Consider the following 23,741-nt stretch of genomic DNA (forward strand, 5'->3'; position numbering starts at 1 on the left):
ATTAAATACAACTTATGCTGCTGTTGACTAATTATTTCAGAACTATATGTGTTCAAACTCTCAGAAAAACAAGCTACAGGCTTGTATAATCAATTTTAGGATACTTAAAGATATCACACAATCACACAATGTCACTTTAAGTCTTAATAGATATAGAAAAAGAACAGGAAGTACTCAACATACAGTAAAACACGCCTCGTAACTCCAGTTTACAGCTGCTCAAGTTTATAAAACACATTTCATACTCAGCTAGATTCCCCCAAAGATGAATCTTTGACAAATCAATCCTAAATCAAAGTCCACTTACAGTACTAGGTTTATCCTGAGCTTTCAACCCTATCACACAGCCTTCATAAGCATATATCTCTATGAAAACTGATCCACCTGTGATCGTGTGTTTTGATAGAAAGCTCCGGGAAAGCTAATGAACTGACCTTGAGTTGGGTTTGTTTTCTAAAAGATGCTATTTATTCCTACTGAACTTTTATATCTAAGGTCAAGACTGAACTTTTATGCTTCAATATGCTTCAAGTTTTTCAGCATACATTAGATATTTTCATCCACGTCGGTGTGAAACAGGACTTGTGCATAAATTACCCAAAAGTTAAAACATTTTTTAAAAACATCAAATCATCTGAGGGCAGAGAAAGCACATCAGTGTTTTCATCTCATTCACTTTATTCAAACTGGAAGCCGGCCAGTCTGCTGCTGCCGGACACACAGACGTCTGAGGTCAAGCGCTTCGCTCAAGGGCAGCCGGGCATCAGTAGGTTGAGTCGGAGAGTCCGTCCTCATTGACACGGAGCAGGAAACGTGCAGCTTTGACAGCAGAAAGGCCAGACAGGCGGTCGACTGACAGCCACTTTGAATATTACAAGTGAAATATCTCAACTTCTAAAACGTCACCTCTGTGACTTTTTTGGAGAATCCGCCGACATCCGTTGACCTCAACTGTGACCTTTTGGTTATGAACCGACTTCCTCACAAACTCAACAAGGAGAAGAATCTCTTGTTTTAACATTTAAAAAGAACAAAATTGTATGAAAGAAGTGTTTTTTTTTTTAACCTACATCAACCCTCAAAAATGCATGAACAAAAGGAGACAAAAGTGATTCTTTTAATCACCTGATGCTTCTCTTGTACATTAGTTTACATCCACAATGAATATTAAACAATTTTACTGTCAGTTTCCTCCAGAATATTAAAGCATGGCCTGAATGAACAAGCATCAGCAGAAATTATTACATTTTCTTGAAACCACAGACTTTATATAAAAATGGACGCAGTGAAATGACGTCACACGTTGGTTTCATTGGCGCCAGTTTGAAGCAGCTAATGGTCGGCGCCGTCTTCTCCATTTGGAGCCAAGACATTTGCAAATAAGGTGTGCAGGGTGTTGCCTTTCACGCTCTAGAAACACGCCCCGCTACCTCGGACCCAAGCTAACACTAGCTTACTGGGAACGCTGAGCGCTGCACTCTTGGGCTAACGTTAGCTACTTTAGCTTAAATTGTGCTAACAGGGCAGATATCGTAATCAAATAACATTAAACTTAGTCTCACTCACCCATACAGCAGACATCAAAGTCTTCAAATGACCACCAGCACACTTATTAGAGGGTCTGAATTTAGAGATTGAGACCATAATGACTTGTTTCTAGAGAGAAGTTGAGGGTTTATGAGCGGGAGTCAGTTGAAACCTGAGAGTTAGCATCATGCAGCTTGCTTGAAACACAAGAAAATGCAGACACACTGTATCACACAGCAAAGGCCTTTTTGATAACTAAACTTGATCACATTGAACATTCACTTGCAGTAAATAATCAGATCATCACATCACAATGTTGGGGAAGAAAAGGCAGAGTAGTTTGACTCTAGCTTTCACAGTCGGTCACAATCAGGTGTGAATGTGTGAGTTATTTTGATTATCAGCAGCTAGATTCATGTTTTACACAATTTTTTTGATAATTTTCTTCCACTAAATGACAGTACTCTCATCTAAAATAAGTTAACGTGTCCTAATAGTCCATAAAACAATATAAAAACGTAGAATTCATCCTGATACGCTCTTCCAAAATGTGTTTTTCGTCGTGGTTTCATGCATGTTTCCACCCGACAGCACTGACACAAAATGACTGACGGTTTTATCCGACGCAAAGCACAAAAAAATCTGAACTGTACAAACACTCCCTCCTCCTCCCAGACAGCAGCAAACACAGTCAGTCACTGCCTGAATGCACACAGTGATTGAATAGTCAATATAAAGCAGATTTATCATATGTATATATATATATGAGACATGTACACTTGCTGTCCGGTCTCTTTGTCCTGTCACTAGCTTCTCTGCTTCTTCTTCACTGAGAGAAAATTCCTGTACACTTTAATGTTTCTAAAAGGTTTTTTTTTCTTGCACTCAATTTATATTCATTCAGTTAAATTAAGGGTTCGGTTTGTTGGAGAAGGAGTTTAAGCGTCAATACGACTTCAATCAAGCCGCATGAATTTCAGTGAGCATCCAGGCAAGGTCTGCATCAAATCCCACTAATGTGCCTCCCAAACAGATTTTAGCGTTCTTGTTATTGAGTGAAGGGTTGTAATTAAAGGCAGGTTCACATCGATGAATATGGGTTATTTAGCTCAAAAGATAATTTCTGGTGATGCTTTACATAATCCTTAAAATATACAAGGAAGCCCTGCTCTTGAGAAAAAAAAATATATATATATAAATTAATGGGAGGGCTAATGGACATGTTGATGGCATTTCGGTAAACCTAATAAGAATTGATTCTTGGTTGTGAGAACATTTTCATCCCTCAAAAACCTCCCCCCCCCTCCCCGTGCTTTACATGTGTAATGAACCTGCCCGAGCATTGATCAAAAACAAAAATTGGAGGAGTAAATCTGCTTAAAAAGCCCGTCTCCCCCGCGTCTGCCTGGGCTTTGTCCTTGCAGCGAGCTGGCCAGCACTTACCGAGGTGCTATATGTCTCTTAAATTACTAAATTGCCTTCTGGCCCCCTTTGCCTTCTTCCCCCCGCGATGGTTTGCGAGCATTAGTCGAAAGTTTTTCCCGCAAATATTTAATCCTCGCCGTGACTGACAATGTTGTCAGACCTCCGGACGGGTTTTACACCGTTATTACAAGCGCTCCTCCGTCCGTGGCACTTTGGATTATTCAAGATTATGTTGTAATCCCTTTAATCCTCATTGCATTAAGATTTCAGTCAAAATACGGCAACAGTAAAGTAGCACTCAGAAGCAATGAGGTCTTAAGCAGGCGTCATGATTGGGCAGCCGCCTTCATTTCCTCCCTTTTTTTTTTTTTCCTCTTTTATTTATTCTCCAGTCTTTCTACATTGTCAATAAGCCGAGCAACAGATACGTATTTGCTTTTCAAACGCGACAAATGATTTATTCCGGGCGGTGAAACCCATCTCCAATCACCGCGGAGGAAAACACATATTTACCAGCTCGCAGTGACAAGGCGAAGCAAAGACAAACTGAGGGCGGGGTTGCGTTCACAAGCACACTGAGCATCCGAGTCTCCTCCAGTCTGTGTCTGGGAACTTTTCTGATGAAATATTTGTCTCCGGCGGTGCGTCCTGTGGTTACTGTTCAACTGTTTCTCCCTTGACTGAAGTTCTCCTGCTGCTCTATACAGCCCTTATCTCTCCTCGCTTGACTTCCCGCCATGCCAGAGAGCTTCCAGCAGACTCCTCTGTCTGCGTCTCGAAGCTACATGAATAAAACAATCCCCCCCAACTTTGAAACTATGGCTTGTTTTTTTTGTTTTTTTTTGTGGTGTGTCTTTATGTATCTATAAAAGATAAATCTGCATCGTGCAGCTGCGTGAGTCTTGACAGGATGCAAATCCACGCAAATACGGCCGGTTTTTGGAATGAGCTGAAGCCACTTTATTTACAAATCACAATAAAATCATGTGGATCCTGATGTAATATTCAACAAATGACTCACCACGAGGCCTGATCAGATTCATGTCAACCCTCCTCTGTCACCTCGTATAAAAGCCGGAGGACAATTGTTGTTGCTGTTCAGATTAAACTACTTTTAATATCTTTTACCTCACGTGACCTTACAATCTCTGTCAGCTGTTGTTTTTTTTGTTTTCTTTAATAAAATTACTTTCATCTCTGCAGAGTTAGAGTTCCACTTCACCAAAGAATGACTCAACTTTCCCTGATTTTGTAATAGAAACCATTTTGTGCAGCCAAGTAGTGTTAAAACTACCGAATATGTCAGATTAAACTGCAGAAAATACATATAAAATAATGCAGCATATCAGTTTTATTTCCATACGATGTGATGGCGCAGCTATAAAACATTGTTTGCATTAACATATTTCTGTTAAAGTAGGTGTGAAGTGAAGTTTTGCAACAAGCAGATAACTGTAAAAGTTTGGGAAAATGTAAAATGTATTGTTTTAAATCTAATTTTGAGTTGAATTGACTGAAAGAGGAATTCTAAAAGGATTAAAGTGATTAAATTTAGCAAAGATCTAGTAGTAGATAAATGTTAAAGATGGTATAAAATGTCATAATGAAGTAGAAATACTTGCTTTACTGCTGCTATTTTACTCCAGTGATGCAAGAAACTCAAAAACAGGAAATCAAAAGCTACTCATGTATATTTCAAGAGAATCAAGATCTTTAGCATGAACACTAAAAGAAATGAAAACAAGATTATTTCATTTAAAAACTAGAGTCCAAGATTGCTTCTCTATCTTCCTCACTGACTGACCAAACAGCTCCTCTGTCCTCATGCAGAAACTACAGGATGAAATGTGCTGTTTTTTCTTTTTTTTTTTATCAGTGCTGACATGTTTTCACTGGTATTAAAGAGCTTCAAGGCTCAGGAAGAAGAATCTGATCAGGTCTGAGGGAGATTTTTAACAGCATCATCCTTAATGTGATCACTGACGCTCCACTGATCCACACCACAAACCACCACAAAAAAAAAAAGAAGAAGAAAGCCTCCTGGAGACGTTCTGTGTTTTTCCGTCATTTTGCTTGATCTGGAAGATACTTGACGGTTCTGTTGCTTTGTTTCATGGGGTGGGGAGGGAGGGAGGAGGCTTAGAAACGCTCGGAGGTGAAAGGAGAAGCGGGTACTTGTCGGTGCCGTGGCTCTCAACTTCAAACCCTTTAAGATCTCTAACGCCTCAGAGTCAGACTTCAAACTCGCAGCGAGAGTCGTCGAGAGAAGACGAGCAGGGTGATCCTGAACGGAGCGGATCTTGTTCTCGGTGCTACAGGCCAGCCGTGTCTCTGCGTATGTGTGTGTTCATGTTGGTGAGTTTTGCCTCGACTCGATACCGCGTCGAGGTTAGCGGGAGGGTCGGGACGCTCCGGGGGGGGAAGCAGCCAGACGGCACGCAGAAGAACGGAAACAGAACAACCTACAAAAAAGCTTTTATATCACTAAGTTGCTTTGCCAAATAATGTTTTGGAGGATATGCAAGTGCTGCCTGGATCATGTTGACAACTTTTTTCCCCAAAAAAGGAAGTGTGAAGGTTTTATACCTCATAAATCATGTGGAGGAGGTGGATGTTCATGTCCAGCATGCCACGATTTGTTAGGTCACTAAAACACCTGGTCAAGGTCAAGGAAAGGTCATGTTTTTTGGTTAAATATTGGATATTAAGGCCTTGACCACACGTATACGGACCCCCTCCAGTCGTAAAAACCACTACAAACGGTCAAACAAGCATTCTTGGCCAGCAGGTGGCGATAAAGTCTTCATCAACGATACGTCAAACACCAGAGAAGAACATTCTGAGCTTATTTTCCTTTGGCGGTAGTTGTTGTTTCAGGCGAATGCTCATTGCGCAAAGCAACAACGGGCATGTGTGAATTGATTTGTGACATCAAATGCTCCGTTTTTCATGTCCACAAATAAAAATATGCACTTCAGAAGGCGTTCGCATGTGGATTAGAGGCCAAAACGTAGAGGAAAATGATCATTTTGCAAAATATCTGCATAAGTGTGGACAAGGTCTAAGTTAAACCAGTTTTATTGACATACAACACCCATAAACACCCTTTATTCCAGACTCTCAAGAAGGAGAAATTGCTCAAGAAAACCCTTTAACAGAAAAACCTCAGGAAGAACAACAGAAGTAAGATCTGTTGCATTTGTGCACATATAAAGAAAAGTCAGCTGCAGTAATATTGCAACATTATTAAAAGACATGACAACATTAAATTCTGTCTCCTAGAAATTGCGTTTACACACACACATATATATATATATATATATATATATATATATATATATATATATATATATATATATATATATATATACGTCTAAATTGTTTTCCCAATTATGTCACAAATGTAATCGCTGCCTGGATTATGTTAACGTACCGGACCGTAACATACAGGATGCAGGACATTGACACTTGTGCTTCAAGTGACTACAGACTATGATGGTTTATTGAACCAAGACCAGGATCTTTCTCTAACCTTAACCAAGTGCAGCCAGTGTCTAAACACAACCATAAGAAAGTTTAGTATTGCTGTAGTCACTAGCAGTGGATATTCTACTCACCAGATACATTAATTAACAACATTTTCAGCATTATGGTTCCTTTTCAAACATATTTCCTGTTGCAATTTCGTAAACATCATATCTAGGAGACAGGTTTTCAACTTTTGTAATCTATATATAAGTACAAAAATAAAATATCAAGTAAATTATTAAGTGTAATAAGTTTCAGGCAGAATCTAAAAAGTGTTTGGAGTGAACAGTGTGGATCAGAATACATGTCAAGTAATAAGCTATATAAACTATAAAAACTTCCCCTGGACTATAGAGAGTAATGCATGTACACATGAGATGCTAAAAGAGGATGAAGCAGTTAATAGCAGAAAACATTCGATGTAAGAAAAGTTATGAACAAAGACGGAGCAAACATGGACTCAATCTTCTGGAGGACAAAGACCTGGATGAGACCAACCAACACTATGATCTTTGCTTAAACAAGTAGCCTGAGTTGCCTTCAGATAACCATAAATGTAAATATGTATAGATGTGGGGTTTTTTTGTTTTACCTCAAATAATCCTGGCAACATTACATTTCTTACTAAATGTATTTTTAGTTGCAGATTAGTTGTAAATAAATGTAAATTTAAGGATACAGACTCACTCATTTATAACTGGAAGCCTGCAAACTGGGGTTTGGAGTTGGAAAGACATTTATGAAGCAGGTCAGAGGAAAATATGCTGCATTATGGGAAATGTAGGATTCCCTTTTTTCTAAAGTTTGACCCATACTGGTGACTAAAAGTCAGGTTATTTCAGCCTAAAATCCGTCTCTTCTGTGTTTCTGTAACTTGTGTAATAGTACTTATTTTTAAAAGTATCAGAATTATTTGGGGGTTTTTTTATGGACAGTAGATGTTACTTCTCATACTGTAGATGGAAATCTTCAATCTCTCCCTTGAAGGTAAATAAAGCTGCATCCAACTTAAAAATCGAATCTCTGGCGTAACATCATCTCATCTCGTTGGTATGTAAAATGTATACTTGTGCAGATGACAATAACACTGCAGGGCTGCGGGATCCGACTCCCACTGGAGCCACCCACACTGCAAAAAAAACACAACGGCACTCTGGGAACTCAGAGGCACTTTGGTAGATGCTCCGAAGTTTTAGAGAACTACCTCTTCTATCTTGTGGCCTTTTGACTTTGTGAAAGAGACAAGAGTGGACTCTGCGGCAGGATGTCTGTCTGGTTCGCTGTGGTGTGTATGTAGGGGGGGGGGTAAAAGTAGGTTACAGTTTGCTTTTAGGACATGTAGCTAACCCCTGTGACCCTGGCTTGGATCCTGCTCCCAGACACAACAAACACACACTTCTCCCTGACGGTCGTGGCCTCCAGGACTCTGCTACCGGTGTCAAAGTGCACGGGCAGCCCGGAGAAGCTTTCACATAGCGGTAACACTCAAACCAACCAACCCATCCTTCCCTCCTCTTCTCCCAGCCGCCGACCCTGCAGATGTGTGTGTTTTTTTTTTCCTCTAAACTTGTCCCCAGCCTCTGTCCTCGTAACCACCGTTATCATCTCCGTTGTGTCGCAGCAGATGAGCGGTTGCTCTCCGCCGGTTGAGGCTGAAAAGGTTTGAGTTTGGTTGAGTCGGAGCTGACGTTTTGCCTTTGGATGACCCTGTATCGTGTTGACAAAGACAACAGCGGCGGTTGCACCTCGCTCTGAAAAACGTCCCCATGATTACGCTCAAGGGTTAAACTGACACGAAGACTATTATAATGTATGTTTGTCCCCAGACTCCCCAACTGTATACAGTGGCAGTCCTGCCTCATACATTTATCCTTAAATATGACATTAAATACTTCCTTTAATACTATACTGTGAGATCAAATGAGAACTTGCCTTGTCCTTGCAAGATTTGAGAGCTGAACACGAGTCAAACCGGATTCTTTTTAAGCAGTTTCTCTTTATTGCACTGCAAAAATGTTCTTATCAAGTCATTCTGGTCTGTGATTGAGTCTTTAAACCTGCAGTTTTTTAACTGAAGTTGTTGACATATCATCACTTTTTAGGTTGATATGTTGAACTTGTTGCTTATTTCCACATCCAGCAGTTACGGAGCAACATTATCATTCATTTGGAGTCGTGTTTCTGTCCACCTGGTGAATTTAAATCCAATATTTACTCTCTTTAAATCTCTGTTTTTGCTCTCTACCAACTCCTGAGGGAAGGTTTTTTCCTCGTCGGCCCAAAACGACGCCATGAGAGCGCTGAAAGTGAACCAAAACAGTAAAGTTTCAGCTGAAACTCACTATAAATCTCTATGTCTGTAAAAACAAGCAGAAACTAATTGACGAGATGGACGTGATAATACGATGGATTAGATTTGACATCAGTCATTCTTCGATAGTATACTTCTTTCCTTCTAGTATTATACTTTCTTATCCAAATTAGTCAGAGCCTGAACATGAGTCAAACCTGAGTCTTTGCAGTTTATTTTGGCCACGTTGCAAAAAAAGACTGAGTCATTATAGTTGTATTTTCTAAAAATAAGTGAACTTGTTTCCCTTGATTGTAGAGCAGCTTATCATACTTATTAGTTTATATACTTGTCATACTATCTGATGGAATTGATACTTGCTAATCCTGTATCTTATCCAGAATGTTCCCTGCGAGCTTTAACAGCCGACAAGAGGAGAAAACCTGATTCTTTTCCAAGTGTTGTCATCTAGCAAACGTGCAGCAGCAGTGCAGTAAGTTTAGTGAGACTTAAGCTCTCTGCATTTCTGAGGTTTCCAGTTAAAGAAAACAGGTCGCCAGTGTGTTTCAAGCCGGTATCCGGAGAGCTTTCCAGGGAGCACTTGCGTGAAATGTGCGAGATGTTCCCGCCAGCGCACTCGTGTTTCTTTTCCAGTTTATATGAGTCGCAGTATACACATGCCATAACACAGAAATATTTTGTCAATAGGCATATACAAAGCACTCTTTAGGCCACAGGAGAGCCATGAGAGAGTGTCCAATGTTTTTAAGAGGTCGATTCTGTGTTAAAAACAATGGGCAGTAAAAAAATCCCCTCGCTGGAGGAAAATAGCCACTTTCACCGCGGCTCCCAGGATGAGTGTTTACACATGCTCAGCTGGATCCGTCAGACCCCACCTCGCTGCCGACCTGCGCCGCCGTACAAATAAACAGGAAGGCCACAGGCACTTGGATGAAGGCCACACTCATAATTCACCAAAAGCAGTATATTTTACAGAGGGCCGGGGATGCTTTGGTGTGGCTCCAGCAAAAGGAATAAACTGTTAATCCATAAAAAGGCACACTGGTTATGCGATACAGCACTTAGGTGCCATCTGAAAGCTCCATATCCTTTTAGCACTGGCCCTCTATGAGCAGCGCCAGTTGATTTGGATGGAAGTTAAAAGGGAACTGTTAACAATGGGGATCATATAACATGGATGTTATGGTTGTTTGTTAGAAGCATATTTATGCGCGAGAACTGCAGTTATGAAAAAAAGCTGGACACTTTATTGCTGGGTATAGAATATGCATGAGTATAAAAATGTCCAAAACAGCTGGCATCTCAATGAAGTTCTCTCCACAAAATTACTATTTCCATCAACCCACTGACTCTTAGCGCTTGTAATTTAGCAGGATGTTGACACCTTTTGGGAAGAAGCTCTGATTGACAGAAAGTGTTTATCTGGTTAGTGGGAAACAACAGCAGAAAATTGCCCGCCGTTTTCAGACGCTTCAAGTTGTCTCGAAGCTTGAGTGACTACTCCAACCCCTTCATTTAAGAAGCCGAACTGTGCCACAAAAGAGAGAGAGAGAAAAAACCCCGTCCAGATCTTCTCTCCGCTACACTTAGACGAACGCAGCAGAACATGAAAAGCAATCTTCAAAAGCTATCTTTATCCCTTCTGCAGTTTGAAGTGCTGAAATTAAAGTTGCATATGGATGCCATCAAGACGCGAGCCACTCGGAGGGGGGTGGGGAGGGGGGGGGGGTGGGGGGAGATTAGCGACAACACGAGGCATCTGTGCATTCCTTTAAACCATGTGTGTCCTGGTCGACTCCCGCGCTCGCACAGCTGACAGCGACGGGGTGCGCGACTCATCCGCACAGATCAAGCCGTGATAATCTGAAATTGCCTCTTTTCAAAGATCTCTAAGTCCAGACTTGGGTTACAGTAGAAAGTCACAGCAGCGGTGTCATATGGTCAGCATTTCACGGAAGATCTCTGAATTATCCCGCCAATCAGTATCAAAAACCCCCCGTTCCTACTGAACACAGTGAAGTCTTAAGAATCCACTTTCTAAAAGGGCCTAATTTTTATGAAGTTTATAAGTTTTAACTTGCTTTATAGATCGGCAATAAGCTAAATTATCTATATAAGGTTTCTCTAAATTGACATTTCTGTTATTAAGCGATCTATTAATGCTCTATTGATCAGTAATCAGCTGTTTCACGCGTGTAATAGGTTTTAAAGTCGTAGTTTGTGTGAGTGATTCATGCTTTGATCATTTTTGGGTTGCCAAGTTGTTTAAAGAGAACTCTCTAGCTGGTGTATATCCTTCAGCCGTCTCAATATTCACAACCCCAGACTCGTAGTGTAAATAATGACTTTAGTGAAAATTTATCACCGCAGAACTAACAGTTTATTATAAATTGAGAAAATAACTCTATCAATCACTTTCCAATAAGTTATAAACAGTAAGTCGCTGACAAAAACAGGTCTGCAGGTGTAAATGGTAATAAGCTGCTGAACTTTTCCAGAAAGTGTTTAAAAAGTCAATTTAGAGGTGCCTTCCTGATCAATTAAAGAGCAATGTCAAAACTCTGTGTCCAAAGATCATATATATCAGCATAAAATAGCTGGCAACTTTGTAAAAACACACCGGAGAGCATCAAAACTTGACCATAAGTCTTGTTTACTGCTGATTTACTGATTCATTGGGAATGTGAAAAGCATCTTACAAGTTCAGTAAGATACTAAATACCTTAAATTATCCAATGAGAGGACCACAGACATTTGCTAAATCAGTGCATGAAACATTTTGAGGTCATGTCAAATCTATATTTATATATCCCAAAAATCACAAATTTTCCTCAAAGGACTTTGCAAGTTTTTACAGTATAAAACACCTTTTATCCATAAGGAAGAACTCTCCCCAAAAAAACAGAAAGAGTGCATGAAACCCAATCCAAAAACGATCCCTGGACAATCAGACCTGGAGCAAGATATGGTTGACTCACATGGATCATTCAGCAACACTGGCTGCAGCATGAAGTTGCATCAATTGACAAGCAGCTTCGTCCAAAACCAGCAATAATACTTGATGATGACTCATCACCCAGTTAATATAATTTGAACCTGGCGTCTTGGGTGCAAAGAACCTGACTAAGTGGACCTGTGAAGACCTCTACTTTAAGGAAACAGAAATATACATCTTGTTAAAAAAAAATGCATAAAACATTGTCAAACGCTTAGAATTATAATCATCATGAATGGGACAACAACATCCTTATCAGATCCGAGGTTTGACTCATAACTGATCTACTGTAAAAAAAAAAATATTAATAATCATTTATTAACATGAATAAATCCATATTTATACACAGTTGTACTGATAAAAATCCACAGCTGAAGGTGCATTCTGGGTTATATTAGGCCGTCAGGACATACCGGCCCGACCGCAACAGGGCAGCAGGAAATATTTCACAATTAAATATAGGCCTACAGCAGGATGGGGCTTACAAAATACACCTCTTTTGCAATATAAACAGGATTTTCATCTAAATTGTGTACACAGCCGCAATAGTTCAGCTGGAGAGGCTCAGGTCTTAGCTCACTAATATGGCAAACAGTATCGATGCGGATATCACTCACGCAGACCCCAAAGTAAATACAACCCGGCGATTCATCCAAGGTAACAATTGAGGTTGTGTACGATATGAAGGAATGCACAAAACCCCCCCATTAAATGCTAGTTCAAATATTTATATTTCTTTTTGGTATAAATATAACAAAGTTTCACAGTTCTGGCATTGTTTGGAAGGGCAAGGAACCCGCTCGTGTTATAAATGAGAGCTCGGTGACAGGTGGCGATGCAAAAATGAAGAGCGTCGGGGCCTGAAGGTAAACAGAGCGCTGCAACAATACAGGCTGATGTGTTTGGAAGCCGAGCAGCGGACCGCGGCGTCACGGCGGCGTGTTTCACGAGACTGAGTCAGAGTTTTATTGCCTCGGTCCGTCCGCTCACACACACACACACACACACACCGAAGGGAACAGCTCTTGTGTCCTGGATGGATTTCACTATTTGACTGTTCTTTTCCTTCCTCCACGTCCACAGATTTAAACATTTCCGAAGGGATAAATGTGTGTGTGTGTGAGCTGCAACCCGATCACACTCCTCCACTACTCTTGATGTGCGGCGTATACTGCGCTGTACACGCCAGAAACACACACTTCTCACCCTCACATGAACACACAGACACACACATTTCCATTGCTAGATTTACAGAGACCTTTTAGAAACTCTATTAATTCCCAAACTTGTATCTCAAACTCAGAGTTCTTCAGCTTTTAAAGAGTTTAAGAGTTTTTAAAGTTTACACAGGTAACAAAATATAAAAAACACATGGATTGTTCTAGTGAGATTAAAGGGGAAACTGGGCTATAATGGATATTAAGCTTGAAAAAGTCGACTCTTAATGTCAAATTTTGGTACAATTTTTCTCCTCAGAATCCGAAAACAAGAACTTCTTTCTACAGCTGCCATATTTCCCAGATGTTCCGCAGTTGTACAACGTGCAGTGTGTTATATTAAAGAGGCACCAGAGACCAGTTTCTACAGTAGTACTTGTGAAATAATTTGACGTCTAAAGGGGGAGTTAATGATGGTTGCACCAGCTACTAACAGGCCACAGTATATCCTGAGTCTAAGTAACCCCAGTGACTTCCCTCTGGCGGTCTCGAGCTGGATGGCGAGTTGTTTGGTGCGTCGGTCCCAGTCCCAGTTAACCTGCGTGGACCGTTTCAGGTGAGGTTCAGCTTCACCCTCAGCTCCTGAATGTTCACATAGCTGCTGTGAGATATCGGTGATGTCTCACGATTGTTATTGTCTGTGTGACCTGATCAGGTTTCACTCCAGTCCTCCGTCCCATCCCATCATCATCATCATCATCATCCTGGCTACTGTACCTTGACTACAACTGTGTGTACGAGGTATTGTGTGTATCATGCAGCAGGAAATTTACTACCTGAGTAAGAGCCAGGTACATCTTTTATTGGTGTCTGTATGATCGCAAGAGATGGCTTCTCAAGAAAAAGTAAATATAGGTGTTTTTGTGTGCTTGTGACAAGCCAACCTGATGATATAAAACACTATAAAAGTCTCTAATGGTGGAAATCTTCTTAAACTCAAATGGAAACCAGTCAAAAATCTCCTCACCTTTCATTCTTTGTAAGGATATGTGAAGCATAAACCTACAAACACTCACAGTGAAGTCCTTCCTCATCAAACCTCTCCCTCTGTGTGCAGCGCAGCATCAGGGCCGGCATACTGACATCCGTTTTCATGGTGCCTGGTCTCCATAATGAACCGGAGCTGAAAAAGTGACTTAAATAGCCGGCGTCTGGCCAGCCGACCTCGCACGAGAGCAGAGATCAATAGGAGGCGGCTTTGATAATTGCTGAGCGCTTCATTAAAGCACGGCGAGCTCGTCGTGAGCCCCCCCCCGCCCCCCCTCCTCTCGCCGTGGACGGGGCCGCGTCGCATCAGAGGCCTGCACAGATTTAAAAAAAAAAAACAGAAACACTTAAAACTTCTCCACTTCTCTTCCCGTGATGGTAGGAGGAGATGAGCGAAGGCATCAAAGCCGGTTAATTTGCCCAGTTAGGAAAATCTGTCAGCGCTTAGAAAACCTTAAGGAGGAGGACGCTGTCGACTTAAATACGACATGACGCGTCCAAAAAGCCATGACCGATCATCTCCATCTCATAGAATAGCGCACACACGTTGCAGAAATTGTCTTTTCTGTGTCTCAAACACACCAAGCAAGAATCACTTTAATCAGCTCCAGTTTCTCTTGAATGCTCTAAAAATTAGATTTCATTCTCCAAAAATAGAAAAACCTCCTAATACTACTTGCTGCTAGTGAAATGAGGTTCATTAAGGTTTTGATGTGACTGGATAATCACCCTTCAAAATATAAGCAGTGCTGGTAAACATGAATTATCAGGGGAGGAGGAGGAGGAGGAGGAGAAGAGGGGGGGGGGGGGGGGGGGGGAACCCAGCAGCAGCAGCAGCAGCAGCAGGACCTCATTGGTAATGCAAAACTTTAATACTCGCGACTGAAGAAGCTTGACGTGCCGAGGTGTAATGTCAGCTATCGATTGATCGGCGGTCGGGTGTCTCAGTGTCAGGCCCCCATTGACATTCTCTCATCTTACGATGGAGGGAACTTGTTATATCTGTTTACGGCCGCGTGGATGTGCCAGGAATTCAGCGCGCTCTTCTTCTTCTTCTTCCCTTTTTCCGGGAAGGAATCGTAACGGATCTTTGCGGAGTGTTAGCTGCAGCTCAGGCTGTTGACTGTAAGTGCAAAGACAATTGATCACCCTCCTCCTCCACACCGGATCACACACACCTGAGACACACCGACACATGCAAACGTACACTCACAGTTTCCCCTTACAGCACAAGAGCTGACTTGTTGTTCAGGTTGTTCGATATCACCATATCCTGCAACATCTTTCAGTTTCGAATAATTAAATGCCAAAAAAATTGCAGGCACTTTATCGTTTTCCCAAGATTTGAAAGGCTGTATGTACCCGCTCACGCCAAGAGGCATTCCTACATTTCCCATGATGCAACACCCTTTTTCTTAGACCCAAGTTGCATGTTTTTCAGACCCCAACAATGGCTTTTTGTTAAACAGTTGTCCTGTTTCCACACAAACATATTGCATCCAACAGTCCTCTGAATTAAGAGCTGATTCACAAAAACATGATACATAGGAGATAAAATGCGTAAAGAAAGTTTTAAGTTTCTCAGTTTTGTAGTTGTGTTCAGACAAAAACCTCCAGCGTGTCACAGATGTGTTTTTTTGACACTCAGTATAACTCAGACATAATATAAACCTTGTTTAGTTCTTTCAGCAGTTTGTTTTTGGTGTCTTGTGATGTTCGAATGCAGCGGTTACAATGTTTTTTTTGCACTTGAAAGCAAAGCAAATGACTCATTATAGCAGGTTGCATAGCAGCCAGCAGCTCTGAGGAGGTACAACCATCCAGTATTTCACAATAACAAAGAGTAAAGATCAGGGAAAAGTCTGAGAAAATAACTCCTGTAACAACAATTTCATATCTTGTTATTCATCTCATGACCCCTCAGATTTATCTTGTGAGGGTCCTGACCTCAGTTTAGCAACAACTGGTCTAAATGCTGCTTCTCTACTTAAGATAAGTTTGGAGGAAACACTGACAAAGTGGAAAAAAGTAGAGCCCACGTGATTCCCTGTTGACACTTGGTGATATTATTTTACTTTAAGAGTCTGAAAACACTGATACATCTTTCTTTACCACCCAAACCTGCCACTTTTTCCTCCTTTATTGTGTTATCTCCCCCCCTCTCCCCTCCTCCCCTCGCCCCCCCCCCCTCACAACGCTGACCTACAGTTTATCACATCACGTATCACACCTCCAAAACTCGCTCTTCATGCATGCATGCACTCCTGCACACGGCGCATATGTATTTTCTCAAAACAAAATCCCAAACACCCGGAGCGAGCCTGTGCTGTTAGGTGACAAGTCAACGCCACCGCCTCCTCTTCATCCTCCTCCTCCTCTCCTCCCTCCCCCCCCCCCCCCTGTATAAAAATAAAAACACACAGAGAGGTGGCAGGAGCGGGCAGGCAGTAGGGGAGCGTCTACACCCCCCCCCCCGGTCCATCGCTCTCAGCAGGGGTTATTGATTGTGACGTGCGCTCGCAGTGCACCTTCCCAGTCGCCTGTCAGCCAGATGCATGCTGGCAGGTCCGGTCCTCCCCCCTCCCACCCCCCCCCTTGACAGCTCCCGCGCGGCAGGGAGGTTGTAGGGGTAGTGATGGTGTTGGAGGGGGGAGGATGGAGAGGCATTTATCAGAGAGCAAAACAGAGGGAGAAAGACAGCTGGCGGGGGCCCTGGCCCTTGATTTCTCCCCTCTTTGCTCTCTACAGGCCTGCAGAAGGTGAACCTCGACCCCCCCGCCCCCCCTCCTCGAACCCGCTTCTTGTTTGTTGTCGTGGTCGCTACAAGGTGAGTGGAGCTGCCTGCGCGGGTTAGCCTCTGTTTGAGCATACTCAGGTCTGTCACAGTGGATCTTTTCTGGTTTTTCACCCTGAAAAGCCCCTCAGGATAAGGATGAACTGTTTCAGTCCGTGCTCTGCATTACTGTCGCTTTTCACCGCCGCGTTTAGTACGACAAGCCCTCCCTTTCCCCCCGTAACAACCAACCCCCCCCACCTGCGCAGCTTGTTTAACGCCAGCATCTCCAGAAGGTGCATCCTGTGAGCGCTCGGCGGCTGAGACAGGTAATGAGTTCGCTCGGGGGAGGCCGACATGACTGCACGCGTGTGAGAGTGTGAAATTACCTGACACAGCTTTCATCGGCGCAAGGTGCTTCCCCCGTCTGTGCGTTCACAGCCGTGGGATTTGTACACACATGTTCATACAAACACACACACACAGAGAGAGAGATAGAGAGAGGAGGGAAGGAGGTGGGAGAACATAACATATGCCATTTGGTGAACGCTTTAATCCAAACTGCCTAATGGCATCGTGAGTGTTTGAGTCTCCGCTGGCAGCGTGAAAAAGGGCCTCGTTCACATCAACACTGATAAATATACAAGAAGATTGAACAAATATTTAATCCTTTATTGACAAAAAAATCACTTAGAGATGAAAACTTTATTTAATCAGGTGAGCTTATTTGGATCTGGATCTCTTTTTTTTTTTTTTTTGCAGAAGTACAACAGGAAGTGAACATGTGCAAAAGAGAAGATGTTCAACATACAATCAGAGAACAAACATTTAACTTTTGACCTCTGTGTTAAACACTGAACTTTTGTTTTTCTTCCTCTTCCTGCCACATAATCCAGAGCTGGAAGGAGGATTTCTGTCTTTTTTGTCACATGTTGGCTGTATTTCTTAGGTTTAGCTTTGTAGCTAGTAGTTAACCAGTTAAAATAACTAGACTAAAAAAGTTTCCAATAAGATTTCTACTTCTTGTTGACTAAGAAGGCAAAAGCAACCTGCAGCTACAACGTAAAAATGAGACGAGCAGCAGTAGATATGAAATATGTGTCTGACACACTGAAATAACAGGTGTAGTCTACTTTGTACACTTTAATTTTCATGTCTAAAACAGACTTTTTTCCATGTTTAATCTATTTTATTAGTTTTATTATTACATTTTTTGTCATTTTGTAAATTTCTAGTGTCCATTAGTCTCACATTGTTTTACAATTTACATTTGTTCTGTCTTATTACCCGCTCTAACATGTATGAAAGCCGCTCTAGGAATAAAGTTTAAGCGATTGATTGATGGTTAATTGCACAACAGTAGAGAGAAACATTCTTTATTCTGATAAAAGAAACACAGTCATATCTGTATCTGTTCAGAGAAATCAGTTCAAAACTACAGTTACAGTTTGTAGCTTGTGTTATGCTGCGTTTTGCATGAACACCCAAAAAAACATCTGCGTCTTCAGACCTGATGAGAACAATTAGTCTCTGAAAACAAACAAATTCAAGATTACAGCATTGTCAAGTTTAAACTTGCTGTATTTTAGATTTAACCCTTTTCAAACCATAATCAACAACATAATTTCAACCTTATCTGAACCTTAAACAATCCTGAACAGCCTTAAAGTGTTTTTATATGCTGTCACATACAGTTTTTATCTGTATTTCAGGAGATATTGTTGGTCATTTACTGCAATTACATAATTTTAAGCTGAAATATTTCAATACCCTGATCTTGACCAAACATTTCACTTGCTTAAACTGAACTATTTGCCAACTTTTTCCTCATTATGAACGTGATAAAATGGCATGTTCATCGTGCTCTTGTCACATATAATGCAGTTATTCTCATGAAGGAGTGAAGTGTTTCAGAGTTAAAGCTCATTTCACTAAACTTTCTTAGATCTGTGTCGTGTTTGTTGAAGCTACAGAGTATCACACAGTATTAAATCTCACTCTGCAGCATCAAAACGTTTAACAGAGAGGTGAAGCTGTTTGTGGACCGGAGAGTAATAACCAGCACGTGTTGGGACAAGCCCGAAATACTAAACGGATCATAAGTAATAATCAACCCGGGGTTGCAGACAATAAGCCCCCCCCCTCTTCCACCCCTCTCTCCGTATCTCCGTCCATTCGTCTTGGAAAAGGAAATTACTAAATCCAATACAGTTCGATAAAAATCTGGCCTGTCTGGATCGGCTGCTGGAGGATAATGCGGCCTGATAAAGGCGCTCGTTTCCGGCTGCGCGCCATCCGTCATCCGGGGGGTTGCTCCCCTGGTCAAGCTGTCTGCTGGTCCAATAGATGACTGCAGCGGTTCAGCTCAACGCTCTGCTGCCTCGTGGCCTCGACTGCTGAAGTTGCAAAGTTTAGTTGTTCGTAAAGTCGCTGTACAAACTGCAGAAGTTATTTAGCTGCTTTTCACAGCTTCCGTCAACCGCTGTGAATATGAGGATTTCTTAAAACTAGGTCACCTATATAGTAGGAATGTGCAATTATTTTTGAAATTGGTGCCCTATTAACTAGAGAAAACTGTAGATTCCCCATATCACTCTTAAGGGAGGAATCCTACAACAACCAGAATGCATTGTGCTCATCCCGTCCAACAGTCTACTGATGGTTTGTTTACGGAACGCAGAAGTTATTGAGCAGCGTGATATCTCTTTACCGAGGCTTATTTTCATTTACAAAATGTTTTTCCTCATCAAGTCTGGATATATTTTGCAGCATTCAAGGACCAAACACAAACAGCACGCTGGAATCAGTTAAGAGGAATCATTGCAAACTTACATAGTGCTGCACACAAGCCAGAGCTGCAGCTGCAGGTGCAGGTGGACAGTCAAAACATCTCCGAGTCTGCCGTCTCCATGTGAGCTTGTTTTGGGAAACAATCATGGATGAAAAACTGCAACCAAACACTGTTTCTTTTACCTATTTTTGACCATGAGGAGCCAGAACCCCGGATTGTGCTCCAGCTGGATGCAGCTGCATAAGTTAACTTAAAAGATAACTTAACACAGTCGCTGTTCTGTATTCAGAGTTAAAGTCCGATATAATAAAAGTTTGTTGAAGCGTGGAGTCTTAATTCTCTCTGAAGATGCTCACCGGTGGATGCTGCAGCACCTCTCTTCCGGCTGCCGCTGTAACGTAGCTCCCGTGGTCGCTTCCTCTTCCACATTCTGTTGCGTCTGATTCAACAGCCTCATGTATGTTGTAATATTGGTGCCACATCACTGCTCTGACTATACTGTAAAGCTAGTTGTTTGTTTGTGTTAGGAATCACGGAGAAACTCAGCACTGTGAAGCTGCAGCTGTAACATCACTGCGGTGGTCGCTTTCTCCTCCACATGAAACTAGTTTTCTTCCAAATATGTCTGTTTTTCGCTAGTGTAACATGGTAGGCACCACTACAGATAAAGCCTGTAGTTCCTCCAACTACGTCACTGTACTGTTAAATGACGGCGCTGGTGACAGAGGGACAACAGATTTTGCAGACCATTAAAAACAACTGTTGTTTTTCACACTATATCCTTAATTGGTGTAAGTAGAAATGAGGTTGAAAGTAAAGCAAAGTGGTCTTTTAACTTAAGTTACTGATCCGTACTGTGCAAGAACAGACAGAGGAAAGGCCAAAAAGCCAAAGGAAGATTATTTCACTTCTTGGAAACTTTACTTTTCCAGCAATAATTGGATCATTTTAGCAGACAAGTCAGCTGTAGTTGTGTAGCACCTCTCATACACAAAGTGCTTTCCATAATGCATCAAAAACATTAAACACAAAACAGCAGAAAACATTAAAACACAGATTAAACAGAGAAAAACAGAAATAAGTACATATAAGTTTTGATAGTGTGACAATATTCAGCAAAAATTGAGTCTTTTTGTCTTCACAAATATGATAATTGTAGGAATATTGATTACATGTTTTGTCTCTACCTCCTGCAGGCTTTATTACTGCTTGTTTGTAATGTAGACGATGCAGAAATTTACACTTTTTCTTGCTGTTAGAGTCACTGTTTGTCCCTCCAGATAACAAGATAAGCTTATTACTTTAAATTTGAATTCGCTTGACAGCTTCTAAACTTGTTTTTTTCCCTCTAAGCTTTTCTTTTTTGGTCCTTTCCAACATGCATGATGATCACAGCGAGTCATGATAACATAATCTTACACCGGGCAGTCGTGTGACCCCATGACCCTTTTTCATATCTTTTTACTGGGTTGTTTTTTTTACAGTTTACATTCCAGAAACTTGAGCATATTTCACTGTTGCAGCGATTTTTAAGTGGCTCTGGATGAGAACTTGAGCCGAATACCTGAGATGTAATGTAATTGAATATGCTTGCAGCTACGTCCTGCAGTCTGACCTCTAACTCCTCACAGCTGTAGGCATGTGTTGTTGGCAGGAGAGCGGCGTGAGCACAAACACACTAACAGAGAGCGCAGAGGGGGCTGTACACTCTTAAAAGTACAGTTTTAATCAGGGTTAAGAGAGTCGCATAGCACCTTAAAGCTCCTTAAAGGATTCTTTAAGGGAACGTGTGGATGTACAGTATCGTTGAAGCTTGTCCGAGTCGCTCCTTTCGCTCTTTTAGAGAGTCCCTGAGAAAACCAAAGCACTAGAAATTTACACAAGGTTTCATTGTGTTACAAATGGGTTTGCAGAAATGAATACTAATCGCCTATTACAATGCAGATTTGCTTAACAACCAGCTCCATGTGGCCTGAGGGAGAACAGGATGTCGTCTTTTACTTAAGGTGCTGCCTGACCTCTGCACGACCTGCTATTAAAGAGGGACAAATGTTACTGCTGTTAATGAGCAAAGAGCAGCGGTGCTCCATAAAAAAGGTGTAAATATTAGGACACTATCAGAGACAAAGAAAAGAAACAGAAGGAGATGTAACGCTTGCAAAGTGGAGATTCACTGAATTAAGAAGTAAAGACGGCTTTTAAATCAGTACATTTAAAGTATATGGACAAGAATTCACAGAGAAACCCTAGTTTCAGCTCTGAAATACAGATACTGTGTATTTTCTGGACAGGAATAATATGAAGATTACAACAAGACCTCCAAACTAAACAAAATGGTCATGTTGAAGTTAGCCTGAAAATTAGAGTTAGGGTGTTAGGGTTATGGCATTAGGTTTAGGTTAGGGTTATGGCGTTAGGGTTAGGTTTAGGGTTATGGCATTAGGGTTATGGTGTTAGGGTTAGGTTTAGGGTTATGGCATTAGGGTTAGGGTGTTAGGGTTATGGTTAGTGTTATGGCCTTAGAGTTAGGGTTAGGGCATTAGGGTTATGGTTAGGTTTAGAGTTAGGGTTATGGCGTTAGGTTTAGGGTTATGGCGTTAGGGCGTTAGGGTTAGGGATAGGGTTATAGGGTTAGGGATAGGGTTATAGCGTTAGGGTTAGGGTTAAGGCATTAGGGTTATGGTTAGGGTTATGGCGTTAGAGTTAGGGCATTAGGGTTATGGCGTTAGGGTTAGGGCATTAGGGTTATGGTTAGGTTTAGGGTTATGGCGTTAGGGTGAGGGTGTTAGGGTTAGGGTTATGGCGTTAGAGTGTTAGGGTTATGGTTAGGGTTATGGCGTTAGGGCCAGGGCATTAGGGTTAGGTTTAGGGTTAGGGTATGGCGTTAGGGCTGGGGTTAGGGTTAGGGTTAGATTGCTGAAAATCTTGAGCAATTTTCTTCAATTATTAAGTCCCAAAAGTCTAATTTTTGTAGTTTATTAAATGTAATACAGAAAATTCTTTAAACAAGTTAATCTGTTTTGGAAACAGGTGAAAATATTCTCAAATATAACTGAATACATGAATAAATAATATTGTTAGTATAGCTTTATACTTTTCCTTTAACCTCCAATCAGTTGGTTAAACAAAGCAGAAAAGCTTTATATAGTTTGGGGCCTTTAAATGTAAGATAACCTTAAAACGTATGGCATCAGCAAGCTTGTCAGTTAAAATGTTTTAGCTACTGTTACCAGAGTTTTACAGTGATGCTACAGCAGTATAATGGACACTATATGGATGATTAACATTATGTGCAGTCACTGGTGTCATTTTTATGACAGAAGTTAGCTTTAGCTAGATACTTGTCTCTTTTTTTTCAAAATAAAGACACATTTTCAGTCTTGAAACAAGTTTTGAAGAACATTTGTTTTTCATTTGTTAAGAATATAACACTTTTTAGGAGTCTATAATAGAGACTTTACAGGGCCTAAAGTCAGGATTTAAATTTGTTGTAGCTATAATTTAATGTATGGAGTTATGGAGTCCGAGTAAAATCGGACCTATTATATGTGCCAGTTTACCTTGTAGTTTATATTTTTGACTCAGTACATATAGTAAGAGACACACTGATATTCTGCCTGAACCCTCATTTCATCTTTATATTTTTATTTACTTACATTACTCAGTTGTAATAGCTGTAAAATAGCAGCAAGTGGTGTGAATGAGGTTAAAAAACATGTCAACTTTAGCAGTTTTACACCACTTTTCCTCCAGTTTCATGTCTAATCACATTCTACCTTTTTTTTTCCAGTTTGCGTTAAAATCTGCAGTTTCCTGCAGAGCCTCACTGAGGTGTTCCTGCGGTCCTCTTTGTTTCAGTCAATACGGACCAACTCTGAGTGATTTGACTCGAGAGGCCACTCTTGGTCACCCGCCCACCCCTTCTGAAGCCCGCCATGGCAGAATAATGTGAGCGCCTCGATTCGATTCACGTCCCTGCCGCAGCATTTCAAAAGACACTTAATTTCATACTTGTTTACGGCTCTCTCCAGAGATCTAAAGTTCAAAATCGCATGCATTTTTAATTCCAAATTAAGCCAGGGAAGAAGGAGGAGGAAGGGGCGGGGGGTAGGGGGGGGGGGGCAAAAAATTCCATGTTCACTTCACCACATTTTGACAAACATGACCTCCCCTCGCTGGGGTGGAGG

Source organism: Thunnus thynnus, chromosome 24 (assembly GCF_963924715.1).
Source record: "Thunnus thynnus chromosome 24, fThuThy2.1, whole genome shotgun sequence".
Lineage (NCBI taxonomy): Eukaryota > Metazoa > Chordata > Actinopteri > Scombriformes > Scombridae > Thunnus > Thunnus thynnus.